General features: G+C 45.1%; 1 long non-coding RNA gene across 1 annotated transcript; it reads left to right on the forward strand.

The window, feature by feature from the left end:
- Positions 1–313: 313 nt before the first annotated feature.
- On the forward strand, positions 314–3,119 carry LOC138928961 (uncharacterized). The gene is made up of 6 exons (XR_011445370.1): positions 314–599; positions 659–1,144; positions 1,259–1,827; positions 1,886–2,130; positions 2,190–2,307; positions 2,367–3,119. It is a non-coding gene; the product is annotated as an uncharacterized lncRNA (long non-coding RNA).
- Positions 3,120–7,564: the final 4,445 nt, after the last annotated feature.

Genomic DNA, 7,564 nt, shown 5'->3' on the forward strand with positions numbered 1-7,564 from the left:
TTTCAAATCGAAAAAATTTTTCGTTTTTGAAAACGATAAGTCGGTGCTCCGAAACGAAAAAATCTTTTGTCGAAAACTAATTCGGATTTATTATTTTTTTATTATACTTGCCTTTATTTTCTCTGCTGTGCGTTTACCGCTGCGTTCGGTCCAGCTTTGATGTTGGTGCAAGCGTTTCTGTATACCGCGTACATATCCACAAACTACTGGTTTTGCGATGCTTAGTTAAAAGCTCTGATTTGTCTCGCTCGCTCTTTGTTTTGATCGGCTCCTTCGTCGCGCAAATTAAATACTTTTCATCTATTATATAAAAATAAGTCGAGTTTTCTGCGGGGATCAATTAACTCCAGAACGCACGAACCGATTTCCACGGTTTTGCATTCGTTGGAAAGGTCTCGGAATTTGTGATTTTATGCAGTAAAGAAAATTCAGGAAAAATTGCAACAGAAAGCGGGAAAATCATTTTTGCATAAAGCGCCAACACTCCCACATAGCATGCCATAATGCGTTACTCAGTTGATTTAATGACAAATCGAAATTGTGTTTCATTTGGAGTAAAATAAGTTATTCGTTTCATATCAGCATTTGTATTTAGGGTGGTAAGTTGAACTGTGTAAATTATGTGGATTAGAGGTTAAATTAACCGCTCTGCCTATAGTCCAAAATGCCTAGAGCACGACGTGTGAACATCGTTCTCCGCAGAAGGCATGCAATCCAGCAACAAGGGTATTCACAGAACTTAAGCGAGGAAAGACGAAATGCAAGAAGAGAATATGACCGATTAAGACGACGCGTGAGCACACGAAGATCATTGGCATCATACAATCGCTTGGCATTTCAATATGATCCCTCTGCGAACTACAGAGATGATAGAAAATTAGATATTGGAACTATGACGACTATATGCCGATATTGCAATGCGTTAAAGTTTAAAAGGGAAACTGCTGGATTGTGCTGCGCAAGTGGAAAAGTCAAACTGGATCCATTACTTACACCACCACAGTCACTGAAAGCATTGTTCGATGGAAGTGATCCAGATTCCAGCCATTTTCTTCAACACATCCTTGAATATAATAACTGCTTTCGCATGACTTCCTTTGGAGCTAATATCATTCGAGAAGGCGGCTTCATGCCGACTTGCAAGGTAAAAGTTACAATCACTTAGACAAACAAAAAGAATTGCAACATAATAACAACATATACTCTACGGACTACACCATCACACGATTCTTCAACAAATGATTGTTTGCAATTACAGATACAAGGGCAAATATATCATTTGCATGGTTCATTGGTGCCAACAACAGAGGAACCGCATCAATTTCTGCAAATATATTTCATTTCGTCGATGGTGGATCAGCTGAATGTGCGGTGCAACATTTAGGGAACACGACGCATGAACCGATTTCCACGGTTTTGCATTCGTTGGAAAGGTCTTTGAATTCGTTATATAAGCAGTAAAGAAAATTCAGGAAAAATTGCAACAGAAAATCGGGAAAGTCATTTTTGCATAAAGGCCATCACTGATACATAGCATGCCTTAATTCTCTACTCAGTTTATTTTATGAAACAAAACAAAACAAAACAAATTTTGTGAAATTGTGAAGAATCAGTAAAAAAATAAGTTATTCATTCTCAGCTATTGCCGGACTGTCTTCGTCCCCGATTTTAATAAATTTAATATTGGGCACTTTCGAATGGCTTACTAATACAAATTGTGCATCTGAGCCTTGGGAATTTGGTGCTTTTCAGGGAAGCTTAGTGTCCTCTTCTTCTTCCTCATATATTTCAGCGTCTTTTTCAAGAATAATTGCAACAGAAAAGGTGGTGAGTGTAATGTATAAATTATGTGGATTAGAGGTTAAATTAACCGCTCTGCCTATAGTCCTTGATTAAGACCAGAATTTCCCGGATAGGACAGAATTACTATCCAATCGGGACCAGCGGTGGAAATATTCTCAGCTATTGCCGGCCTGTCTTTGTCCCCGATTTTAATTAACTTTTTGGGCACTTTCGAATGGTTTAGTAAAACAAATGGTGCATCTGAGCCTTGGGAATTTGTAGCATTTGAGGCAAGCTTAGTGTCCTCTTCTTCGGAATTTTTCAAGAATAATTGCAACAGAAAAGGTGGTGAGTTGAACTATGTAAATTATGCGGATTTGAGGTTAAATTAACCACTCTGCCTATAGGCCCATATCATATACATAACTCCAGAACGCACCAACCGATTTCCATGGTTTTGCAAAAAAAAAAAAGTTATTCGTTTCCTAACATTTCAATTGGAAACCAGCATTTGTCTTTAAGCTGGTAAGTTGAACTGTGAAAATTTTGTGGATTTGAGGTTAAATTAACCACTTTGCATATAGTTCAAAATGCCTAGAGCACGACGTTTGAACATCGGTCTCCTCACAAGGCATGCATGCCAGCAACAAGTGTGTTCACAGAACTTAAGCGAGGAGAGACGAAATGTAGTAAGGGAAAATGCCCGATTCAGACAACGCGTGAGCACACGAAGATCAACTGGTGTGCAGCATCTAAGAGGATCCCAACCAGCGTGGCAGGCTCCTAACAGCAGCCTTCCTCGACATAGCCATCGACCTCAGGACAAATTTCAAGAATCCTGAGATAGAGTGCTAGAAAATATTCGTTATCCGAAGGTGTCGCGGGTGAGACCGTGCCCCCGGTGTTGCCCATATCCGTTTTGTCCACTGGAGGGTCCCAACAGTTGTCCTCTCAGAGCCCCAGCTCCCTACCAGGGTGTCAGGCCCGGACTACCGTCCGAAATTGGTAAGGCGGATAATCAGCTTACCTTGAAAAAACCCCTTATGGCAATACCACCAACGAGACAGTTTCCTCTTTCCTCCATTGTCGGAACTTCCTATTTATTGAAACCATCTTTCCGCTATTCAGTTAATCTATAAAAGACTTTCGGATAGGGACCACTTAGTTAGTAGTTCTTGGTGATTTTAACATCCCAGAGGCTATTTGGTCCCTAGATAATTACATTAACCACAATACACCACAAAAAATGTGGTTTACCAAAGAACACTTCAATTAAACGGATAATTTGTCGAAAGTGGCGTAACAGAGTTCGCCTGGCTTACTAGTTTATTATAAAACTCGTACGCCTTTAACGAATTATTAGAAATTCTTACTAAACTAATCAACGGCCGCAAAATTACCCAGCGGCAGGCCATTAAACGTGCCCAAGCTGCATTCATATTAAATTCGATATGAGAATTTTTATGAGGCAAACTCATCTTGAGTTTCAGCCTGTGGATTCGAGGAGCTTTCCAAACGTTTTCAGACGGCGGAGTCCTACTTCAAAAGTCTGAAATTTCTAAGTTATTCGCCTATTATTAATTTGAGCACTTTGCCTAATATTTCTATAATTCATGTTCCAGACCCTGCGAGCTCCCTTATGCAGTTCAGCCCACAAAACTTATCTGCAAATGTCACCTCGGCCGTGGCTGACAACTCTTGCGTGCTGCAGCACCTTGATCAACTCGAACTGCGGCTCTGTTAATGCTGATCAGGCTTCCACGTCGTATGCTGCTGATTCTACTGTCTCGACGGTGGACAGCAACAGAGACGCTCATCCTGTGATAGCGGTGATCTCTACTTCTTCGGTTCCTACGCCTGGATCACAACACTCTACAATCTCGGGAGTTTCTCAGCGAAAACCGATGTCACTTGCCGATGTTGCTCCTAGGATGTTCGTTTTTGTTTGCCGCCTTAACTCTGAAGCTTCCGAAAATGACGTTGTTTGTGTAGGGGGCCTGGCAGCACGGGTCCAATTTTCCCAGTGAAAAATGCGTAGAGGTTGATGTGATGATTCGCAGTAGAAAAAAAGCGATCCGTCTTCTTGGAGGTTTATTTACATAGTGCCAAAGCAAAAGTACAATTAACATGGCGACAGGTACATTTGTTCCCAGTGATGCTCCCCTGGCGATTTTTCCCCATTGTTCAGCATGAACATTCTCTCCCCCTCGCAAGAGGAATACTTGCGATCTACGAAAGGGAACACCGACCGGAGAGGATGCTAACACTCGTGCGCGCCAGGATAGGCGTGCACGACCGGCTGCGGGTTGGAGATATATCCATTGGCGTGGCGGGCCGCCGAGGTCCGGATACAGGCGCCTGCTGGCGCTGCTGTGGCTGCCGCTGAGGCCGAGAATCCGAGGGTGGGTTGCGCCTTTGTCGGGACCGCGAAAAGCGAGGCTGCCCAGTGTGGAGGTGCAGCAGCGTGTGATGAGCCTCCTTGCCAGACTGTTCGCGCCGTACTGGTTAATTAGTACTGCGCGGAGCCGCTTCACAGCCGGCAGTTGGAGAAAACCGTTGGCAAACCCTCAGAGCGTGGACTCCCCTGCAGACTCGACATCTGTATACATTGCTCCCGGATGAGCGACGAGGATTTCGGTGGGTCGTTGGAGCCATTGTATACACGGATCTACATTAAAATAAGAGATGGATAAATATGAAAACGAAGTGTTATGGATGAGGATGAACAAGACACGTGGACGGAACGACGACGTTGGATGACACAACTTAGGACTAGTAAATGTCAATTGGAAGGACTAATCTATTGAGGAGTCACTATGGTCAATGGGGCCGTCCATTGGGAGGCGAATTATTTTCGCAGCTGGTCGTCGGATGACGCCCCGTGTTGTGGCGGTCGAAGGTAGAAAACCGCTCCAAGCGGGGTATGGATATGGACCTGACTAGCAACTCTGGCTTTGGATGTCAGCCGATGGGTACACCAGCCATCAGTCGTTTCGACTCGGATGAAAATGGCAGCCCCATACGCGTCCTGGTACTGCAATTTGGCTGCAGGATGGAAACGCACCCATGTCGGACTACGAATTTCCCTCAGGATTGGATACCCTTTTACGAACTCTTGCCACTGGGTTACGAGGTCGGTGGGGAGTGGTTGATCCCAGCCCGGGTCGAAAAGCTTGGCTATCTGAGATAAGACCTCTCGTTTGGTGTAGGCCGTTATCGCCGACTGCTGAGTGTGAGCCCCTGCGAGCACATCGTCGATGTACGTAGAGTTCGAGATGATGTCGCTGGCCAAAGGATATTGGCCTCGGATGTCCAGAGCCAACTGCTGTAACACTCTGATGGCCAGGAAGGGCGCACAGTTTAGGCCGAAGGTGACTGCGTCGAGCTCATAGTCACAGAATAAGGATTCCCTGCGGAATAAGATTCTCCGTGAGCGCGTGTGATCAGGATCGACCCGAATTTGCCGGTACATCTTGGTGATGTCCGCCCTAAACACATAGTTTAAAATAACCCATTTTAGAATCTGAATAGTCAGATCGGAGTGTAGTACAGGCCCCACATGAAGGATATCATTGAGGCCGTTCTCATTTGTGCAGCAAACTGAATATATCTGGTACTGAATTTACCGTTTCAAAGTTCAATTTTAAACAAAGACGCGATATATCTTCGTTCAAAATTGCACTTTCTAACGGTGTCTTGGACAGGGTTCTTAATCCTGAACATGCCATAGTAAATGAATTTATAAACAAAAATAATCCTCTTGGTCGTGCATCTCATACTCCCATAGCTTTGCCTTCAAAAATCTAATTGATTCGTTTTCGAAACTTAACAAACTACACGTTAATAGTGTTCCTTTTAATGCGGACGTAATTGTCTTTACGGAAACGTGGCTTTACTTTTCTGTCTGTGACACTCTTTACTCTTTGCAGGAAATTCTGTTGTCTACCGGCGCGGCCGTCCTTCACGCATCGGTGCACTATGGGGAATTTAGCCATTTTTATGGTACTTAGTCATTTTATCAAACTTTTAATTATTGATTTTTTCTTATGTAAACATCTTAAAAATATATTTCTCTATAAAATGTAGTACCAGAAATGTTAATTAACAGTGCACTGTTAAGCCTATCCACTGATAAAGTCTGCTGTTGTAGCCAAAATGCACGTGATTGAAAATAGCTATTTTTTATTCGGTTACTTTGAAAGTGAAAAACTTAAAAGTAGAACCAATTTTTGATTGAAGTTTTGATGGAGACCAATAGTACTGGTAATTATTATGTGCAGTGTGTACTAATATATTGATCTGTGCGTGTCTTACTGATATATTGCGATTTTTGTAAGTGTTCCTCTAAGGAAATTTTTTTGAGAAACTATTTAACTTTAAAGAGACCTATAAAAAATATATGTCTTTGTATTGCTGTACGTCCGATATATGTTGTAGAGGCATTCATTCTTAATAAAAGGCAATGTGCACAAATCGGCACAATCTGCGTAATTTAATTTTTTTTGCAGGTCTTTTCGATCAAATTTCACCAAGAAAAAAAAAAGAGTTCGCTGCTGGAGAGTAGCGAAAGAGAGGGAGACGGGCAGAGCGGAGGAAACAGTGAGCGGGACCACAAGCTTGAGCGCAAGCGCCTGCCGCTTACACTGCCGCTCATAACTTCACGCCCTTCTGGCGTGAACATTCCACCCCCCCTTGCGCTAGCAAAAGGAATCAGTATCAGCTTTATTGTTCCAGAACTGCTCCGGAAACGGTCCATCCGACACGGTGCTCTGAGCAACGGGCAAACCATCCTCGAGTTTCAGGAACCCCAGTTGGATCAGCTTCGTAAACACGTCTGAGCCCAACACGAGGGAGATGGTTGCCGGGCGGTGAAATTGCTCATCCGCAAGACGGATGTCGCCGAACTTAGCCCGGCGACGCCACGCTCAGAGCCTGAATAGGAGTCCGGATCTTGAGGCTCGGGTCGAGCTTCAGGACAACCTCGAGCTTGAAGTTGCCTGTTCGGGATCGGAGAGTCGCCGAACAGACCTCGTCGTCTCCCAGACTGGTGAAAGGCAGCCGGAAAACGGCCGCCAGCGATCGGTCGATGCTGCTAACCGCCATACAGGGGTCGATCATCGCCGCGGTCTCCAACGTAGAGGATCCCGTGTCCACCACGACGATGGCTGTCGGAAGTATGTGGACCGTCTTCTGACGAACCAACGTGGCCACCGACGTAGCCGGAGCGGAGACCTCCGGACGTGGACGCTCAATGGCGACCCGGTTTGGCGACGAAGAGCGGGAGACGGACCCGGCGGAATGGCGAGGATGCAACCTGGCGGGCTGGACACGCTTGCGTACATGCCGTGGTGGTGACGACGTTGGCTGGGGTGTGCGCTGTGGCTCCCTCCACCCTTCTTGCAGCCGTCCTTACTGCGGCAGGTTCCTCCTGAGGTTTATGTGCGAGGCAGTTCGAACAGTACTTATTGATAAGCACTGTTCAAAGGAGCTTTTCAGCGCTCAGTTTGTGGAACCTTTTGCACTTTCGAAGAGGATGGATTCCCCGGCAGACTCGGCAGCGGTAGGATTGAATACCTCGGGAACGTCTGCTTTCCAAGGACTGGGCGTGGAGCCATTGTACAAAAAAAACGTGTCCTGCGATGAGAAAAAAAAAGAAAACGAAGTGTTGGCAGGGGTAGCACGAGACGTCGGACGTCGGAAACTGAGAAGCCCTTGTCCCTGGGAACGGAGGATTCCTGGTCCTCTGCAGGGAAAAATATGACCTTATGGACTGGGCGCTTAA

Source organism: Drosophila kikkawai, chromosome 3R (assembly GCF_030179895.1).
Source record: "Drosophila kikkawai strain 14028-0561.14 chromosome 3R, DkikHiC1v2, whole genome shotgun sequence".
Classification (NCBI taxonomy): Eukaryota; Metazoa; Arthropoda; class Insecta; order Diptera; family Drosophilidae; genus Drosophila; species Drosophila kikkawai.